Here is a 21416-nt window from a genome sequence, read left to right on the forward strand (position 1 = left end):
AGGAGGTCAGAAATACTTTAACTCACTTGAAATACCCAATCTCTGTATTCAAACATATCTTAAATAAGTTGGTTGACGAACGCACCTATATAAATCAGCTAAACAATGATTAATATATAGCCCTCTTCCCAGTCCTTTGGATTCTTTTGAAGTAAATTCCAGACATCATATTATTTTATTGATAAGTATATAAGATTAAGCTTTCTGGATTATGAATATATATCTAAAATATAAAAGGGCTTTTAAAAAGAACATAACTGCAATATGATTAGTACACTTAAAATTTTAACAGTACTGTAATATCATAAAAGAGACATTCGATGTCAAATTTAATTGTCTTAAATTTTATTCCATATTTTACAATTGATTTACTGAAATCAAGACCTAACAAAGTCTCCACATTACTTTTGATGTATTTAAATATATAGGTTCCCGTTTAATTTTTTTATTGCAATCTATTTGTTAAAAAATAATGATCCTGTAGAATTTCGCACATTCTGAATTTTGCAAATTGTATGGATACCTATGATGTCCTTTTTCCTGTCTTTTTTTAAACTGGTAGTTAAATCTACAGGATTATTCAGATTGAGGGTTTTTTGTTTTTCCCCTGAAAAGACTTCATAGGTGTTACTGTTTACTTCTTATTGCATTACTTTAAGAGACATATGCTATCTGGTTATCTTTCTGTCATGTTATGGTTGGTTATTGGGTTCAGATGTTGTCAACCTGATAAAGTTTTATGATAAACAGCATAAATTCTCCTTCGCCTTTTTAGCTAATAGTTTTAGCAGCCATTGATGATTGCTATGTCCATGATTTCATTAGGAGGTGCAAAATGGCAATATTCTTATTTGATCATTAATTCTACCTTTACTAACAGAAATTCTTTTATAATAAAGAACTTTACATTTTTAAGTATTTGTACAGTTTTTATAGGAAGAGTAAGATAAATGAGATTTTTCTCCTTTATTTCCTAGTTTTCAGCATGAGTTAGTTCCCTTGTCACCTTCAGGTTTTTAAGTATATTTACGAACTCATGGATGTTAAAAATTTTAATATATTTCTATAATATTTATTACTTTAATGCTCAAATTGTTTCTTCTTTGGCCAGTGGGAACTCGCTCAAGTGGGCTCCTGAATTCTTTTGACCAGGCCACTGTAGTGTTTGATAGATTACTTCCTTTCTGGCATAACATAAATGTTTTAGACTGATTTTGTAAATATTCTGCACATCCCTGGATTCAGCCCTTTCTCCAAGGAGCATTGGTTCCTTTTAGTAAGAAATGGTATTTAGATACCACAGCCTTTGTACTTGGGGTGCTCATTGCTAATGGGGTACTAAATACTTCTCTGCATGTAATCCTCTTTTAGGGAAGTTGAATAGATACAGATCCTATCCAGTAGGAGTTTATATTCCAAGGGCAGTAATGCTACCAACATAGATATTAATGCCATAATGTTTTCATTTTATTACTTTCCCATTTAGAAACTTAAAGGTTCCTCAGTACCTAGGATAAAAAGTTGAAATTCTTTAGCTTAGCACTAGGTACCTTCCTTAATATGGACCCAGTATATATTTTTAGCTATATTTTCCCAAGAATATTCTGTATAAATTGTCTCTCTGATCCTGCCAAACTGGCTTATAACTGACCTAGGATACGTCTTATTCTTCCTTTCCTCAATACTTTTGCTCAGGCCACTTTTCCTAACTTAAATGTTTTCCCTTAACTAAATCCAACCCATTTCTCAAAGCCCATCTCAAGTCCCTCTTCTCTTTGTTCTTCTAGATCATTCCTGACCATATGATTATCAGTTTACTACCAGCATTCCCTTTCTCTTGCCACTTCAGTGTATGCTAGCCTTTCTTCCAGCTGCCAGCAACGGTATTATTATTATTTTTTGGCCTGAGGGCCTTTTCTTGTCACCAAAGCCCACTTTGTCTTCCTGCTCAGTAGATCAGCAATGCCAGATAAGTAATACTGCCTGGGAGCAGCCCTAAGCTGATGACTGACGTGAGTGAGTATATAAATTCCTCAGCCTTTCTCACTATTTCACTACACTGGCTACACTGTTCTAGACTGGCTACCAGATTCCCCCAGTGGGATTAGGTTCTTTTTATCTACTGTGGACACTTGATTAATAACCAACCCTTTATTGCTTGCTTTCCCTTCCCTGTCTCACTTCCTCCCTCCCTTACTATTGTTTCCTCCTAGTTAACCAATTGCATGTGAATCCTTGTCTCAGGATTTGATTCTGGGCAAAACTAAACTAAGACAAGGATTTTTCCTTCTTTGAATTCATAACCTCTGTTATATAGTAGTTAGCTTCCTCTGCATAACTTGAGAGAATGATTAACCATCATTAAATAAACAAATCACTATTACCACTCATCCTGGAACACATTCTTTTTTGTTTTGTATATTAGAGTCAGTGTTATTGCAAATCAATGCATGGAATTTGGATTGATTGCCTTTGAGTCAAATAGTTTGGAGTTCAAATTTGAAATCACTGTTTTCTCTCTGCTCATCCATTGCATCAATTTCCAAAATGGTTTATCCCTCCCTATTACCAGACCTCTAAGACCTCATGGACCCTTTGTTGCACTTTTTAGTTTTAGCTGCTTTTAGCTGCTTAAACTTTTTAGTTTAGTTTTGGTACCCTGCTAGTGAATGTTGTGTGTAATACATAGACTATTTCTTAAAACAGAAATATGCCAGCCGTTTCCTGCAAATTTAGTGAAAATCTGTCTAGTCAATTTTCCTTCAACTAGATAGAAACTTTATTTTATGGACAACATATAAATAAATGTTTATGTAGGTTATTTTACTTGGTGATTAATCTTATATTACCTGGAGATATGTCTCATTCTTGCCACATATTGCTTTTAAATTTTTGTATTAATACTTCATATATTTTTGCCTTTTTCTCTAATAGATTTTATTTTTTAAGTGAAAAGAGTCTGATTTTTAAAAAATTTTCTACAGTGATAGCTGCTTTCCTTTCACGTATAAGGCCACTTAATAAAAGTTGATGGTTGATAATGAGATATGCTGGGAACTGTGCTTTTAACTCTACACAATTTAGAGGTGAATTCAAAAAAAGTGAAGGTACCTTGAACTCTACATAAGGTCTTTGATATAAAATAATGTCACATGTAATTACAGATAGGGATCTAATTTACATACATCATACACATATTCTACATTCTTGAATACATCAAGTTTGCTCTGGACTTTGGGATAGCTGGTCTCTCTTTTAAAAATACTCCTCTCTTAGATTTTCTAATTGTAGGCTCCTTCTTGCTATTCATGGGTTGTTCAAATGTCACCTTTGTAGAGGGCTTCCCTGATGACCTAGTTTACAGTAGCTCTCCCACTGATATTTTCTTGTTTCTGGTATTCTTGTTTTTGATATTTCTTGTTTCTGTTCTTTATTTATTGTTTGTCCCTCTAAGAATGTAAACTACTACATGAGAAGGTCCTCATTTATCTCATTTACTTCTGTTTTCCCAGGACCTGTAATTTTGATTGGCATATAGGAAACATTCAGTTAATATTTGTTGATGTTAAGTAAATGGTTGCTCTCTTATTAAGTCAAATGTATTTTTGATGTTGCTACCATACTTTGGAAATTAGAACTTCTCAAATGGCATGCATCTGACTTTCTGTGGTTATGTTTGTGTGTTTATGGAATTTAGTCAGGAAAATAATATCTGGTTGTTCCTTTCAAGGAGCTCATTGCCTAATGCAGTAAAACAGATGATAAACTATTACATATTCTATGATAGAGTGAAGACAAAGTAGAGAGCACATTATGGGTACCCAATCTACACTTACATGGCAGGGTTAGAAAAGGTACACTGGAGACCTAAAGTTCTTACCCATGTCTTATTCTTCTCTTCTTCCAGATCTTCTGAGAAGAGGACATGGCCCATGTTCCTTAAAGCTAGTCATGGCCTTGTGATTAGTTATAGCCAGTGCACTGTGGATAGAAGTGGTGCTCTTCTGTGCCAAAGTAGTTACGAAACGGTACATTGTGCTCCAGATCTTTTTTACCCTATTATGGTAATCTGGGTGTGGCATGTTAAGATGACCAAGTCACAAGGAGATAGGACTGGCATTTACCCTAGGGAGGGAGCTACTTTGGAGAGCTACCAGACTTGCAGTGAACTTTGCATAAGTAAGAAATAAATTTTTGTGGTGTGAGCCTCTGAAATTTCAGGGTTAAGTTGCTACCTGGCCATAACAAGTCTATTCTGAGTAATACAGAAAACAGTGAGGAGGTAACCTCTGAACTGAGTTTTGAAGGGCCAGGAAATGAAAGAACAGAATCTGTTTGTCAGGGATTCTTCCTTTCCTCCTTGCCTGGGTAGAAGCTGAACTCTTAAAAGAGTAGGAGCAAACTTAGAGATAAAAGTACGTTAGTAGTCCAGATTTTAAGGAAGTATTAGAGTCCACTAAGTGTCAGATATGTCAGAAAAACACACCATAAAATCCTGATATTCTAGGGCCTTGGTAGGCAGATTGTGGACAGCGCCCTGTCAGCAGTCCCCAACTTGTCCGATTTAAGGCCTGTTGTGTTCACTCTGCTTTTGCAAATGCATTTCTTCTTACTGAGAATGACAGCATGTAATAGCAGTTGACAGAGATGACCAAAATAAAACACTTTACCCTTTGTAATATGTACATAGCAAAGAAATGCTTTAAATCTTTAAATGTGCTCATTTATGATTTTTATGGGTACCAAGTCACTCTTGTTGAGTTTAATGGTAATTTCATCTGTCTTATGATTTTCAAAAACAATTTTCAGAGTTTTTCACTGTTAGAGGTATATGGAAATGACTATTTTTTACACAAACATCAACTTAGTTTATGTATTTTATAAAGAATTCTCAAACAGCAGTTTGTTCTTATTTACAAATGGTCTCTCCCTTTTTGCTGTATGAGTTGTGTTTTATGAAGCAACAACCATGATGTGAGAAAGAGTCTTGTCTGATCAGAGGCAGAATTAACATTACTTGAAAGAGCAGCCTTCTTTCTGTGTACTCAAGTTAATTGATACAGTAATTTAATCATTGAGCCGCTGCTCACATTTCATGTTTAAGTTACTTACACTTGATTTTATTTTATTTTTTTAGAATGTCTAGGCTGATGAGGATTTAAATGGATTTGTAGCATTTAAAAATGTCCTCAAAACTGATTGCAGCATGACATTCATCAGATTCTGTATTCAGTTTTAGTTTAGCTATTTTGAAGCTATCAGATGAAAATAAATCTAAATTTAATATTCTGCAACAGATTTTTTCCATCATCATACTAAAGCCCAGAGGAACACAATATATTTTTTTCGTTTTAGTCTTCTATTTTTCCTTAGGATATTTTTGACCCCAGATACTTTTTCCTTTAAATTTGACTGAGTTGTGATCATGGCTCTAACCTCTAGCCTTGAAAGAAGAGGAGTTATGCCTCTCAGGAGCGATGCCTCAGGCACTTTGCAAATCGGTTGGCGGGGATTATTTCCCAGGCTGTGAAACGATGACCTTCTACAGAGAATGAATGTCTGCAGTGCACGTAAATTCCTTCAGCCATGATTGAGAGCCTTAGGCTTGTTACCTGCTCTGTGAATCAGTCCATTCTATCTTTATGGAAGATGGGTAATTTAGTGCTATATTTAAAGCCACATGTTATGTGCTCACATGTCAGTTAATTTATTGCTGGAGGTGAATATATTCGTTTTTTTTGAGCCCCATATAGGGTTAGTTCAGAAGTAAATCTGGAGTTTTGGAATGAAAAACTGGGATAATTTTACTATGATTAGAGGGCACCTATCCCGTTATTTCTAAACGAAGTGCCCCAGCAGTGCTCTGTCTGCTGTCTCCGTGTCTGATTTCAATCTCTCAAAGAGGATTTCTGTTGCCTCCTAAGCTATCATTACAACAATAATACAATGCTGATGGCTTCAATATTCTCAGAATATGTTAAAAAGAGGAATGAAATTTAAAATGATTAATAAATACTTTTTGAATCTGTGGGATGGCATTTTGTTTTTATTCTCTGAACTGAACTGTCAGCCTTAATCCAGTAAATTTCCAGAGTTTATACATTTTTAGGATAGAAAACTGATTTTCAATATTGGTAATTTTAACATTAATGCTTAACACATTAATGTTAAAAATACATTCTGGGGCTTCCCTGGTGGCGCAGTGGTTGAGAGTCTGCCTGCTAATGCAGGGGACGCGGGTTCGATCCCTGATCTGGGAAGATCCCACATGCCGCAGAGCAACTAGGCCCGTGAGCCACAACTGCTGAGCCTGCGCGTCTGGAGCCTGTGCTCCACAACAAGACAGGCCGTGATAGTGAGAGGCCCGCGCACCGTGATGAAGAGTGGCCCCCGCTTGCCCCAGCTGGAGGAAGCCTTCGCACAGAGGCGAGGACCCAACACAGCCAAAAATAAATAAATAAATAAATTTATTAAAAAAAAAAAATACACTCTGTATTTTAAGTTCTTGTGAAAAATCCTTGAGAATCCACTTATTGCCACTATACAGTCTAGCCAGTTCCAATATAAATATGACCAACAGAATTGCGGGAAAGCTACAGTAATTTAAGAGAGAAGCTATGCCACTGAAGGCCATGTGAAATACTTAGAAAGCAGGATAAGAAACTATTACAAAATGCCACTAGGGATAGCTCTTATAATATCCCATTTTTGTCCTAGTTAAAAAGTTATCTGCTATGGGTGAAAATATCTCCATTTTAAATCACAGGGAACTTTACTGGTGACAGGACCATCAATGAGATACATCTTAGGTAAGACCAGGCACTTTGATCTGAAATAAAATTTGAACATTAATTCATTCGTTCAAAAATAAGGAGTTCTTAAAATGTTGATGGAGAATAGTACTTAATGAAGATCAATTATGCAAAATGTAGCTAATTTTGTTAAATCCAACTTTAAACCCCCAATGGATAAAGCTTAACTTATTTAAGTTATGTCTCATCATTCATTCTCTTTTGCATGGTTTCTGGTTTTCTTAGCAAACGAAATCTGTGATATATTTGGATGCAGATTTATTTAAAAGTCCCTGGCCTATGGAATCTGGTAAAGCTGAAAGGGAAAACAGAAACACAATACTATCTTTGTTCCACCACTATGGGATGGCATGGGATAATCAGATACTGATCTTAACATCTTAAGTTTAATATAGGGCAGTATCTTTCACCCTCACCTTTGCCACCCCCTCCTTCCTCCCCTCTCTTCCATCTTCTGTGATCAAGATTTTAATTTAGCATACATGAGAAAAAACTGTAGTGAAATAACTAGGACAGTGATTATATTGCTTTTCAAATATTGGTCCTAGTCCTGAAATCAGAATATAATTTCATCTTTGAGTTTTAATGACCTCAAATAGGATAATAGTACATTATACCTTGATCTGTAAGCCTACTTTTAGAAGAATGTATAAATTGTCTTTATGGAATTGTGTAGCACCAAAATGTAATGAATGATGTAAGTCAATCTGATTTATACTTTACAATCTTTTTTCTTGTAAGCAGCCTCTGCCTCCTCCTTGGCATTCCCACTGTGCCACCATCATTGTTTAAGATCTTCTCACTGGGATTACTACAGAGGCTTCACAACTGCTTTTCTTGTCTCATATCTCTTCTTCTAATTTATCTCCTAGAATACAGCGAAAAGAGTGATCTTTTAAATGCAGTTGTTCATTTGCTTAAAGTACTTTATTACTATGCATCACCTTCAGGACAATATAGATTATGAGGTTCTTTCTTTTTATTTAATTGCAATACCATCAATTACATTTTTTGGAGGACATATATCTAGAATATGTTTATAAATTATACACATGTACAAGGTTTAACATTCTAAAATATTGTATATAGTATATAATATGTACAAAAACAGAATTTTGGAAAAAGGAGGTGATAAGAATAATTGTAAAAGAAGTTCTCATTTTTCTTCTTGTATTTGTCTTGTGTACTCAACTTTGGAGAACTCCACTACTCCCTTACTTTCTACCTACCCTAGATCCATAAGTAAATAATTACAGGAGCTGTGGCATGTCACCTCCTTCTATTTCTTCTGTTAGAAACACCTGCCTCACTCTACCTCCTCACTCATACAGCCTGTCCTTGAGCAGTTACTACTTGATTTTCAGAACTAAGTTCATGTGTCACTATCTCATGGCAACCAAATTATATCCCCTTGTCTGGTTCCAGAGCACTCTGAATAAACCTTTTTCATAATATTTTATAGTATAGGTATTTCTTTTTTTCTAACATTCAAAAGATTAGGGGCTCCTTTAGGGAACAACTGTCTTGTCCATCTTTTCATCCTTAGAGGCAACCGTAATGCCTGGCACGTGTTATACCCATAATGCCTGGCACGAAGTTAAATGAATTCATGAATGAACCAGGAAGGAAGGAAAGAAGAAAGGAACGAAGAGACAGAGAGAGAGAGAGGGCAGGAGGGAGGGAGGGAAGAATTAACAGGTGTGTTCGAGATAAAGCAATCTGTTACTGGTAAAAGGAGAATTTTAACCGATTTCTTCATTGTTTCCTGATGGTCATTGGTAAATATTTAGGGAAGGTAATTTTGCATTACTTAAGGTGAGAAATTCTGTTTATTATATTTAAATATTGCTATAAATGCTCTCACTTTTCTCTAGGTCCGAAATAGTCACCTGGTAACTTTTTTCTACTGAAAGCTTCGTTTTTATCCTTTAAAAAAAATGTCCTGTTTTATATAACGCCATAGGACTAGCACAGGTATGTAAAATATTGAAGTGCTTAAAGCTCCTTTTGAAATGAGTGTGGGGATAGAGCGGATCATAGGAAACAGGTTATGGATAAGGATAATGTATTTTGATGATATTCAAATTCATTCAGCAAAGACCAAATAAGTCAGAGCAGATTTGCTGGTTCATCAGTTGTGCTTCTTCAGCATCCTTATTAGTAAACTGTAACACATTTTACAAAGACCCATCATTTCCTACAGGGCACAGTTCTAGGTTAAGCCTAAAAAGCAACTTTCATTATAGATCGTTCATTGAAAGCAGAGTGAAGCAATTACAGTATCTCTTTGAAGAGGTATATTGGCCAAAGACTATTTGGGATAGTGCGTTATACTGGATTAGTTATTTAATACTTTGACTATTATTGAAACTTGGAAATGTGTGTAGATGCCCTCTTGGGCTTATTGATATTGTTAGAAAAGCAACAGATATATTCTGGAAAAAGAAGGTATATGATCCTGAGCAGCCTTCTTGAAAGCTAAAATGTAGTAATTTCCCAGTTGGTGTATGTTTTATGAAGTTTACAGTACCAAGGAAAGTTGTTTTGAGTAATCATTTTTCTGTGACACATTGATAAAACCAAATTTCTATTCTGTTGATAACTTGTCTTTGAGCAAATTTAGATGTAAAAATATAGGGGTTCTTTTATATTTAATCTGTCTGAATTTTCTCATTTGAAAAATTGGAATAAAATGCATAAGATCTTTTCCATAATGGACCAATCATAAAAATTCTGTCTCATTTTAGGCAAATTAGTTCTTCTGAAGAGTCAAATAGTCTCCTTGGAAATGGTTGACTCTTTTCTCCTGAAAGTAATGGATTTTTGTCACCTTTCTCTGATATTGGGGACAGGGTTATGTTTTTAAATTCTTTAAATTTAAAGGCTCTGAGTTATTTGAATATGTCAAATCTGAGTTATTTAAATTAAACTGAATCTTATGATTCTTACTTGAAGGTTTCGAATATAATTTAAAATTTGGAAAAACAGTTTCTTGCAGCTAGTGAATGATTTCTCAGATCACGAGTTCAAATTTCTCTGTTTAAATGGCATATCTCCTTTATACAAGTAATAGCTTGCAAGAAATTGTCATTAGCATTCGAATCTCAATCTAAGGTGTGTTTCTTTCACTGGTATTTGCAGAGTTGTTATACATTTACACAGGTCATTTCATGGGACTTTTTCTTTTACATTGTCATCTTTACAGATTCAGTCTCAAAAAGATACAATAAATGTATGCTGTAGATACAATTTGGGGTGTATTCTTGTGGACTACTGTGCTGTATCAAAGATCTGTTCTAGATGCAATAGCTATTATTTTTAGTGTTGCAGTACTATACATTTATTTGTTCTTGATCTTAACTTTTCCAGTTTATCTTTCCATTACCAAGGACACAATCTAGTTCACAGGTTAAAATTTCTCAGCCCCGTTAATGAAACAAAAGTGGATTTTTCCAAGTTGATTCATCAGTAACGATGGAAGAAATAAATTGTAGCAATGAAAGTAATGGATTTAGATGAACACATTTATATTAGTTGATGAATCACATGATTTCTGCCAGTACGAAGCTTCAATAATTCAAGTGAATGGGATTATTTAAAAGACATTCCTAATGTGTACTAATGAAATAATAGTTTATTATTTTCTTGGCACTACTACAGTTCATTTCTTTCCCAAATTCTTTTTACTTCACTTGTATAAGTATGATAATACTTGGTTGAAGTGGAGGTTAATTTAATACTACCTGCCTAGGTTCAAAACCTGACTCTGTTACTTTGAGCTGTGACTTTGGGCCAGTTGCTTAATCTGTGCCTCAGTTACCTGATCTGAATAATGGATTGATTAATAGTAACTTCCTCATAAAATTGTTATAAGGATTAAATGAGTAAATGTGAAAAAGCTTAAGAAATATTGGCATATGTAACTTAAAACACATTGGGGTTATTCCTTAATCTCTTTTTTGTTAAGACATTACAGTATTTTTGTACTTGGAATGGAGAGTGTTTATCAAATGATCACCTAGAATAAAAAAGTGAATTGTATGAGAAAGCTCTCTCACTAATACAGCTTATTGTGGTTAAATGGTGGGGTTAGTGGAGAAGTAGAAGGAGTCTCCAACACTACTTGATTCTTCAACAATTTAATCTTCATACTAAGGTTTATGGAAACTATATGTAACTATTCTGCTTCTTTTATTGTGACCGTGTGGCCTTTCTTTTAGTATAAGCAAGGAGTGAGAGCATCATTTGGTTCCTACTCTATGCAGTTCGCATAGATTATTCTCCTTGTTTTTCTCAGCCTTTCTACTGGCTTAGAGGGGTTGAATGACTTCCCTAAGGTCACACAGCTAATCTTAGTGGCAGAATGTATAGAATTAGCTTCATATTTAATTTTATATTTATTTGATAACTATTTCCAGTTATCAAAACTATATTGAATAAGGTATACTTTTTTTCAGAAAAAGATACTTAAAGCAGAATTAATACCTGGATCATATAAGACTTAAGGTATTATAAAATGACCAATAAAATAAGAGTGGTGTTAACAATGCTTTTGGTTTGTACTGTTTGGAAGAATCAGAATCCTTGGAATCAAGGTTTCATAATTACAGAAGGAGAATATAAAATTTTATTAAAACTTTTTCTCAAATGATACATGTTTTGAAAAGTCTTAGGATATTCACAGTTTTTAGTAAAGTATATATTCTAAAATTAGAATATCTCTGAAATATATTTTAAGAAGAAATATATCTTTTTGATAAATCTGTTGGCAATTCTTAGAAACATGGATAAAGTAATAAATCTGTTCTTTGGTAAGTATTATGTATAAAGAGCCTTAAAATCATCAACACTTTGATAGCTTGAAAACTAAAAGGACTTATTTTAAATACGAGCTTTTAGCAATATTTAAATGAACTTCAGAATTAAATATTTACCTTCTTACCCATTGGCTTTATTTATAACGAGAATCTGTTTGAGACAAGCACCAGCAGCTTTCGCCAGGTTATATTGTGGTACCAATCAACTCCTAAATTTCAGTGACTAGCAACAGTATAGGTTTATTTCTTGTTTGTGTTACATGTCTATTGCAGGTTGACATGTAGCACATCCTCACATTATTGTAATACAGCCTCACATTGTTGCTTTTTCCTGTTTGGTCAGAGAGAAAGGAAAGCTTGAAACTGCAAGATGGCATTCAAGTTTCTGCTTGGCAATGGCACAAGTTCCTTGGGCTTACTTTGGATTGGCCAAAGCAAGTTCCATGGCCAAGCCTGCGATTGTGGTGGCAGGAATTATATTTCTTACCTAAGTAGAGTCATAAGAGAGGGAACTTATAAGGAGGAGTGAATATTTTAAATAAATAATACAATCGACCACAGGAACCATTGTAATTCCTATGTGTGGACTCTGCTCAAGGTGAATGTCAATATTACAGTTTGCTATAGAGAGTGCTTACCTCTAAAATTGTATTTCATGGGCAGCATCTACATCTTTCAGTTCTTAAAATTTTTGTCTGGGTTCTAATTTTTGTTGTTGTTGTATCAAAACTATCCAAGAATCTTCTGTATTAACGACTTGTTGGAGTCAAGGCTTTTGGCTTCAAGAAACAGAATCCCATAGCAAACTAGTGTGAGTTCAGTGGGGGAAGGGTGTTATATGGGTACAGGAGAGGTCACGGAACCTATAGGCAGGAAGCACTGCTGGGCTCGTGTGGGACTAGAAAGCTGTCAGGCATTACTCCCTTTCTCTCTTTCTGTGTTTTCTTCTCCCCCTGGCCCTTTTTAAAATCTGTACTTGCCTTTTCTTATTTTCTCTTTGCACATGGGCATTTCTCTCTGCTTTTCCATGCATTTTGTACTCAATGGCAGCCCCATAGCTGTTAAATTTACATGTTCAGAGACTGAACTATCCTTTCTGAATCCCACTTCTGAACTTCAAGAAGAGAAAAGCACTCTCCTATAGGCTATGACCATCTAGGATCATGGATTTAAAAATGCTATGGATGAGGGAATTGAGTGGGGAAATTCAGAGAAAGAGAGTTCAACAGACAACCCAAAAGCTGTCTATTATGCAAATGTTAGATTTCTTGGTAAAAAATAAGGAGCTTTAAAATGAATTTTCTTTAGTTTTAATAATAAAATCCTCATGCATATGTTTTAAAGAAGTTCTCAGTTTTGGTTTTTTTAATGTTTAATAGACAGGGAAAATGGAAGCACACTGATAAAGGTTTAAAGTAACAGTTTTGAAGCTGTTAAATTGTGAAAGAAAAAAGTATTGGGTATACTTATGTTTTACACACTTTGTTCCTGTTTTACCCAAGAGGCTGTGTTAGGTCACTGCTCCAGCCTTATGACTAGCCATCTCCCACAAGACCAAGGTTGCTCTAAATCATGTTTCTGTAGAATGAGGAAGAAAAAAGAAAGCCTCAATATTCTTTAAAAAAAAGTATCCGCCTTTCTCAGACTTTAAAATATGTATTAAATTTGTCTAATATAAGTTCAGTGTTCTCTTAAATTCCATGAAATTTAGCTGCACTGGTAAGGCAGATTAAGAATATCAATGCATTATATTTTTTTCTCCAGCTTTTTATTTAGAAAGTTTGTAAACCTAAGAAAGGTAGAAAGGATAGAAAAATGATATCCCGTATATGCTTCAACTGGATTCACCAATTTTTGCTTATATCTTTGTACGTGTATGCTTATTTCTTCATTTATTAGACATATCTACTCAATTAAAAAATCACTTAATTCTTCCTGGAAAAACTTTAATACTTGCACATTTTTTGGTACTGCATCCCCTCTTTTTTGTCACATAATTAATGCTCTTGTAAAAAATATACTTCTGTCCGACAGATGATTACTAGACTTACCATGGTGATCAGTTTGTAGTGTATATAAATGTCGAATCACTATGTTGTACACCTGAAACTAACATTATATTGTATGACAAGTATACTTCAATAAAAAGATTTAAAAATATACCTCAATCAAATGTGACTAAAAAGGCTCAAGGGTCTTTTCAGTCATATACTATGTTCCTCTTTCATAGTAAGAGGCTTATTACAGTGTAGATATAACTTTATTGTCAGAAAAAACTTTATCGGTGGATTGCACACAAATTGTCCTTAAAATCTGTTTCGATGCTTGTTTTCCAGACCAATTTGTCCATGCTATTCCATTTATTTTTATTTCAATTTATATATGTTGGAAAATGATTTAGAGTCAACAGCAGGTGGCAGTACTAGCAAAGGTTGTGACTTTTTGGTATATGATCAGCTTGGAAAGGAATGTATCTTTCAAATCTACATGAGTAATACAGTTAATAAGGAAACTTTAAATAGAGACTTAAATTTATTGCCAATTAATTTTATTTCAAGAATTATTTTAGGCGTCAGTTAAAAATTGTAAGATGAATATGTTTAAAAAGAATGGTTTAGAAACTACATTTTGTTTTAATCGTGGGACCAAATAAGTCAGAAAATCTAGCTTATTTTTTCCTTGATTTTTTGCTTATAGAAACAAGAAAAAAAACAAAACAAAATACTTACAATAGAAAGATTAGGTAGTCTGAATCCTGTTAAAGTTTTCAGGAAAAATGTCACAGCAACATCACTTATTTCTGTTGAAGAAAAGGTAGTTATTTTGAAATTTTGTGGCAAACTTCAAGAAAGCTTTTTATAAAGCTAAAGTACTCTGGTTCAACAGGGTAAGAAATTTTAGAAGGCCCAAATTGCTTTGGGCATTTGTGGAAATAATTTATTTATTTTTTAATTATTTAATTAATTAATTTTTGGCTGCATTGGGTCTTCATTGCTGCGCTCAGGCTTTCTCTAGTTGCGGCGAGTGTGGGCTACTCTTCATTGTGGTGTGCATCTCATTGCAGTGGCTTCTCTTGGTGCAGAGCACGGGCTCTAGGCGCCCGGGCTTCAGTATTTGAGGCATGTGGGCTCAGTAGTTGTGGCTTGTTGGTTCTAGAGTGCAGGCTCAGTAGTTGTGGCGCACGGGCTTAGTTGCTCTGCAGAATGTGGGATCTTGCCGGACCAGAGCTCGAACCCGTGTCCCCTGCTTTGGCAGGCGGATTCTTAACCACTGCGCCGCCAGGGAAGTCCTGTGGAAATAATTTAAAAAATCCTCTTTAGTTGTGGTTTTTTTCATAGACCATAATTTTGTTGCATTTCTCTTCTTTCATTTTAAAGAAAAGGAACCTGGAAAAGAAAATAATTTGTTTTCACTGAGGTATCCTGTTTGGTTTTTCACAGTTTTTGTGTTATAATACTAGAAACAAAGAAGACTTTTGAGGATGATATATCAAAAACTGTTTACTGTTTCTTGGATTTTAAAAGATCTGTAACATGTGTTTGAATAACTTACATGTTGCTTATTTAAACGTTCATGTCTTTATGTGTACGTGTGTCATCTAGACATTAGCTAACAGCAATTTCGTTGATTTCTGTTAATTTAATTTAACTTAATAAGAACTTAGAACACTTAAAATTAGAATAGAATTGAGAAATCATGTAGTTGAATGGAATCATTGCTCAGATGAAGAAACTGAGGCCCAAGAGAGATTCATTGAAGGAGACTTAAGGGTATGCAAAGACTTTGTTACATTGGTTTTTGCTTCTTAGGCAGACTCCGGAATATGTCCTCCAGATTCCTGTAGTTTTTTTTTTTTTTTTGCAGGGGCGTGTGTGTGTGTGTGTGTGTGTGTGTGTGTGTGTGTGTGTGTGTGTATGAGAGAGAGAGATTCACTAGGTCCTGTATTTTATTGTGAAGAAAATGATTTTAACAAATATTCTATTCCCTCCAAGACGCACTTATTTTAGCCACTTAATTAACTGAATAGTCGACTTCATGCCCCCATTTGCTTGATGTGTAATTAGATGAGTGTAATGTATAATTAGACGAGTGTAATTAGATGAGTCTTTCTGAAACTTAGTTTCAGTGCTTTTTGAGTTACACCCTGTATAGTGACAGCTATTATTATCACTGCATTTTAAGACAGGTAAGGAGAAAAAAAAACCCAAAATATTTAAGTTGCATTAAGATAAAGAGTAAGTCTTCAGGAGATTTGAGTAGGACAAAAAGACTCTTAAGCATAATCACTGGTTTCCCAAGGAGCAGCTTTTTCTATGAAAAAAAAAAAAAGAACCAAACTTAAAATTTTTCTTCCAGCATTACATTAGAACTAGGAGATGAGATGGAAACATTCAAGACATTATATGTGGGATAAATCATTTTGAAATGGAAACACATTGCCTGTTCTCAATAAAATATTAGTGATTTATTGAAGTTATTAGTTAATTCAAACATAATTTTTTGTACTTTTGAAATTTCGTTATGATTAAATTCTTAAGCATTACCCCTTTAAAAACTAGTATTTACATACAGTAGCTTTTCTTTTTTTAACATCTTTATTGGAGTATAATTGCTTTACAATCTTGTGTTAATTCCTGCTGTATAACAAAGTGAATCAGCTATATGTATACATATATTCCCATATCCCCTCCCTCTTGCATCTCCCTCCCACCCTCCCTATCCCACCCCTCTAGGTGGTCACAAAGCACCTAGCTGATCTCCCTGTGCTATGCGGCTGCTTCCCACTAGCTATCTGTTTTACATTTGGTAGTGTATATTTGTCCATGCCACTCTCTCACTTCGTCCCAGCTTACGCTTCCCCCTCCCCGTGTCCTCAAATCCATTCTCTATGTGTGCGTCTTTATTCCTGTTTTGCCCCTAGGTTCATCAGAACCATTTTTTTTTTTTTTAAGATTCCATATATATGTGTTAGCATACGGTATTTGTTTTTCTCTTTCTGACTTACTTCACTCTGTATGACAGACTCTAACTCCATCCACCTCATTACAAACACCTCCATTTCATTTCTTTTTATGGCTGAGTAATATTCCATTGTATATATGTGCCACATCTTCTTTATCCATTCATCCGATGATGGACACCTAGGTTGCTTCCATGTCCTGGCTATTGTAAACAGAGCTGCAATGAATATTTTGGTACATGACTCTTTCTGAATTATGGTTTTCTCAGGGTATATGCCCAGTAGTGGGATTGCTGGGTCATATGGTAGTTCTATTTTTAGTTTTTTAAGGAACCTCCATACTGTTCTCCATAGTGGCTGTATCAATTTACATTCCCACCAACAGTGCAAGAGTGTTCCCTTTTCTCCACACCCTCTCCAGCATTTATTGTTTCTAGATTTTTTGATGATGGCCATTCTGACCGGTGTGAGATGATACCTCATTGTAGTTTTGATTTGCATTTCTCTAATGATTAATGATGTTGAGCATTCTTTCATGTGTCTGTTGGCAATCTGTATCTCTTCTTTGGAGAAATGTCTATTTAGGTCTTCTGCCCATTTTTGGATTGGGTTGTTTGTTTTTTTGTTATTGAGCTGCATGAGCTGCTTGTAAATCTTGGAGATTAATCCTTTGTCCGTTGCTTCATTTGCAAATATTTTCTCCCATTCTGAGGGTTGTCTTTTGGTCTTGTTTATGGTTTCCTTTGCTGTGCAAAAGCTTTTAAGTTTCATTAGGTCCCATTTGTTTATTTGTGTTTTTATTTCCATTTCTCTAGGACCTGGGTCAAAAAGGATCTTGCTGTGACTTATGTCATACAGTGTTCTGCCTATGTTTTCCTCTAAGAGTTTGATAGTGTCTGGCCTTACACTTAGGTCTTTAATCCATTTTGAGTTTATTTTTGTGTATGGTGTTAGGGAGTGTTCTAATTTCATACTTTTACATGTACCTGTCCAATTTTCCCAGCACCACTTATTGAAGAGGCTGTCTTTTCTCCACTGTATATGCTTGTCTCCTTTATCAAAGATAAGGTGACCATATGTGCGTGGGCTTATCTCTGGGCTTTCTATCCTGTTCCATTGATCTATATTTCTGTTTTTGTGCCAGTCCAAACTGTCTTGATTACTGTAGCTTTGTAATATAGTCTGAAGTCAGGGAGCCTGATTCCTCCAGCTCCATTTTTCGTTCTCAAGATTGCTTTGGCTATTCGGGGTCTTTTGTGTTTCCATACAAATTGTGAAATTTTTTGTTCTAGTTCTGTGAAAAATGCCAGTGGTAGTTTGATAGGGATTGCATTGAATCTGTAGATTGCTTTGGGTAGCAGAGTCATTTTCACAATGTTGATTCTTCCAATCCAAGAACATGGTATATCTCTCCATCTATTTGTATCATCTTTAATTTCTTTCATCAGTGTCCTATAATTTTCTGCATACAGGTCTTTTGTCTCCTTAGGTAGGTTTATTCCTAGGTATTTTATTCTTTTTGTTGCAATGGTAAACGGGAGTGTTTTCTTAATTTCACTTTCAGATTTTTCATCATTAGTATACAGGAATGCAAGAGATTTCTGTGCATTAATTTTGTATCCTGCTACTTTACCAAATTCATTGATTAGCTCTAGTAGTTTTCTGGTAGCATCTTTTGGATTCTCTATGTATAGTATCATGTCATCTGCAAACAGTGACAGCTTTACTTCTTCTTTTCCGATTTGGATTCCTTTTATTTCTTTTTCGTCTCTGATTGCTGTGGCTAACACTTCCAAAACTATGTTGAATAATAGTGGTGAGAGTGGGCAACCTTGTCTTGTTCCTGATCTTAGTGGAAATGGTTTCAGTTTTTCACCATTGAGGACAATGTTGGCTGTGGGTTTGTCATATACGGCCTTTATTATGTTGAGGAAAGTTCCCTCTATGCCTACTTTCTGCAGGACTTTTATCATAAATGGGTGTTGAATTTTGTCGAAAGCTTTCTCTGCATCTATTGAGATGATCATATGGTTTTTCTCCTTCAATTTGTTAATATGATGTATCACGTTGATTGATTTGCGTATATTGAAGAATCCTTGCATTCCTGGAATAAACCCCACTTGATCATGGTGTATGATCCTTTTAATGTGCTGTTGGATTCTGTTTGCTAGTATTTTGTTGAGGATTTTTGCATCTATGTTCATCAGTGATATTGGCCTGTAGTTTTCTTTCTTTGTGACATCTTTGCCTGGTTTTGGTATCAGGGTGATGGTGGCCTCGTAGAATGAGTTGGGGAGTGTTCCTCCCTCTGCAATATTTTGGAAGAGTTTGAGAAGGATAGGTGTTAGCTCTTCTCTAAATGTTTGATAGAATTCGCCTGTGAAGCCATCTGGTCCTGGGCTTTTGTGTGTTGGAAGATTTTTAATCACAGTTTCAATTTCAGTGCTTGTGATTGGTCTGTTCATATTTTCTATTTCTTCCTGGTTCAGTCTCGGCAGGTTGTGCATTTCTAAGAATCCGTCCATTTCTTCCAGGTTGTCCATTTTATTAGCATAGAGTTGCTTGTAGTAATCTCTTATGATCGTTTGTATTTCTGCAGTGTCAGTGGTTACTTCTCCTTTTTCATTTCTAATTCTATTAATTTGAGTCTTCTCCTTTTTTCTCTTGATGAGTCTGGCTAATGGTTTATCAATTTTGTTTATCTTCTCAAAGAACCAGCTTTTAGTTTCATTGATTTTTGCTATTGTTTCCTTCATTTCTTTTTCATTTATTTCTGATCTGATCTTTATGATTTCTTTCCTTCTGCTAGCTTTGGGGTTTTTTTTGTTCTTCTTTCTCTAATTGCTTTAGGTGCAAGGTTAGGTTGTTTATTCGAGATGTTTCCTGTTTCTTGATGTAGGCTTGTATTGCTATAAACTTCCCTCTTAGAACTGCTTTTGCTGCATCCCATAGGTTTTGGATCGTCGTGTCTCCATTGTCATTTGTTTCTAGGTATTTTTTGATTTCCCCTTTGATTTCTTCAGTGATCACTTCGTTATTAAGAAGTGTATTGTGTAGCCTCCATGTGTTTGTATTTTTTACAGATCTTTTCCTGTAATTGATATCTAGTCTCATAGCGTTGTGGTTGGAGAAGATACTTGATACGATTTCAATTTTCTTAAATTTACCAAGGCTTGATTTGTGACCCAAGATATGATCTATCCTGGAGAATGTTCCATGAGCACTTGAGAAAAATGTGTATTCTGTTGTTTTTGGGTGGAATGTCCTCTAAATATCAATTAAGTCCATCTTGTTTAATGTATCATTTAAAGCTTGTGTTTCCTTATTTATTTTCATTTTGGATGATCTGTCCATTGGTGAAAGTGGGGTGTTAAAGTCCCCTACTATGATTGTGTTACTGTCAATTTCCCCTTTTATGGCTGTTAGTATTTGCCTTATGTATTGAGGTGCTCCTATGTTGGGTGCATAAATATTTACAATTGTTATACCTTCCTCTTGGATCGATCCCTTGATCATTATATAGTGTCCGTCTTTGTCTCTTGTAATTGTCTTTATTTTAAAGTCTATTTTGTCTGATATGAGAATTGCTACTCCAGCTTTCTTTTGATTTCCATTTGCATGGAATATCTTTTTCCATCCCCTCACTTTCAGTCTGTATGTGTCTCTAGGTCTGAAGTGGGTCTCTTGTAGACAGCATATATATGGGTCTTGTTTTTGTATCCATTCAGCCAGTCTGTGTCTTTTGGTGGGAGCATTTAATCCATTTACATTTAAGGTAATTATCGATATGTATGTTCCTATTCCCATTTTCTTAAATGTTTTGGGTTTGTTATTGTAGGTGTTTTCCTTCTCTTGTGTTTCTTGCCTAGAGAAGTTCCTTTAGCATTTGTTGTAAAGCTGGTTTGGTGGTGCTGAACTCTCTCAGCTTTTGCTTGTCTGTAAAGGTTTTAATTTCTCCATCAAATCTGAATGAGATCCTTGCTGGGTAGAGTAATCTTGGTTGTAGGTTTTTCTCCTTCATCACTTTAAGTATATCCTGCCACTCCCTTCTGGCTTGCAGCGTTTCTGCTGAAAGATCAGCTGTTAACCTTATGGGGATGCCCTTGTGTGTTATCTGTTGTTTTTCCCTTGCTGCTTTTAATATGTTTTCTTTATATTTAATTTTTGATAGTTTGATTAATATGTGTCTTGGTGTGTTTCTCCTTGGATTTATCCTGTATGGGACTCTCTGTGCTTCCAGGACTTGATTAACTATTTCCTTTCCCATATTAGGGAAGTTTTCAACTATAATCTCTTCAAATATTTTCTCAGTCCCTTTCTTTTTCTCTTCTTCTTCTGGGACCCCTATAATTCGAATGTTGGTGCGTTTAATGTTGTCCCAGAGGTCTCTGAGACTGTCCTCAGTTCTTTTCATTCTTTTTTCTTTATTCTGGTCTGCAGTAGTTATTTCCACCATTTTATCTTCCAGGTCACTTATCCGTTCTTCTGCCTCAGTTATTCTGCTATTGATCCCATCTAGAGTATTTTTAATTTCATTTATTGTGCTTGTCATCGTTTCTTGGTTCCTCTTTAGTTCTTCTACGTCCTTGTTAAATGTTTCTTGCATTTTGTCTATTCTATTTCCAAGACTTTGGATCATCCTTACTATCATTATTCTGAATTCTTTTTCAGGTAGACTACCTATTTCCTCTTCATTTGTTAGGTCTGGTGTGTTTTGACCCTGCTCCTTCATCTGCTGTGTGTTTTTCTGTCTTCTCATTTTGCTTATCTTACTGTGTTTGGGGTCTCCTTTTCACAGGCTGCAGGTTCGTAGTTCCCGTTGTTTTT

The 21416-nt window shown here is 35.1% G+C and overlaps 1 long non-coding RNA gene across 1 annotated transcript in view; it reads left to right on the forward strand.

The window, feature by feature from the left end:
• Positions 1 to 21416, forward strand: part of LOC133089852 (uncharacterized) — a 355571-nt gene that overhangs the window by 799 nt on the left and 333356 nt on the right. The window lies entirely within an intron of this gene.

This window comes from Eubalaena glacialis, chromosome 4 (assembly GCF_028564815.1).
Source record: "Eubalaena glacialis isolate mEubGla1 chromosome 4, mEubGla1.1.hap2.+ XY, whole genome shotgun sequence".
Classification (NCBI taxonomy): domain Eukaryota; kingdom Metazoa; phylum Chordata; class Mammalia; order Artiodactyla; family Balaenidae; genus Eubalaena; species Eubalaena glacialis.